Genomic DNA, 530 nt, shown 5'->3' on the forward strand with positions numbered 1-530 from the left:
GAACGCACGGCGCTCAGTTAGGACCGCGAGCACGAGCCCGCGGGTCCGCATCCTGTGCGGCCTCGAATTGAATCGTCTCCGTTCTTATGTGACTAAGATTGGCGACGATTGGCGACCACCACCAGGTGGCTGGTGGATGTTTAACCCCGCGAACGTTTGAGGCTCTGCTGTACCACACGCAGGCGTGCGGGTGGGTCTGCCCGCCGACCGTCGCCGACCACCATGGCGCCTTACGGACCCGAGCGACGAGCGACTAGGCAACCCGCCCGCACGCCTGTGTGCGGTACAGTATAGCTTCAAAGGTGCACGGGAGGCTATGGATGGAGCAGTAAGTATAGACGGACGGTATGGCTACAAGTGCGCGGGGTTAATCAGCCACCTTGCCGCCGAGTGCGTTGTGCCCGTGGGAGTGCAGTGTGTGGTGCATCAGTGCTAGTGTGTGTGTGTGTGTGTGTGTGCGTGTGATGGCGCGGTGGAGCCGCCTGCTCCCCAGGGTGTCGCGGGAGGTGTGACGGAGGCAGCCTGCGCCA

This window comes from Frankliniella occidentalis, unplaced genomic scaffold (genome assembly GCF_000697945.3).
Source record: "Frankliniella occidentalis isolate FOCC.00 unplaced genomic scaffold, Focc_3.1 Scaffold42, whole genome shotgun sequence".
Taxonomy (NCBI): domain Eukaryota; kingdom Metazoa; phylum Arthropoda; class Insecta; order Thysanoptera; family Thripidae; genus Frankliniella; species Frankliniella occidentalis.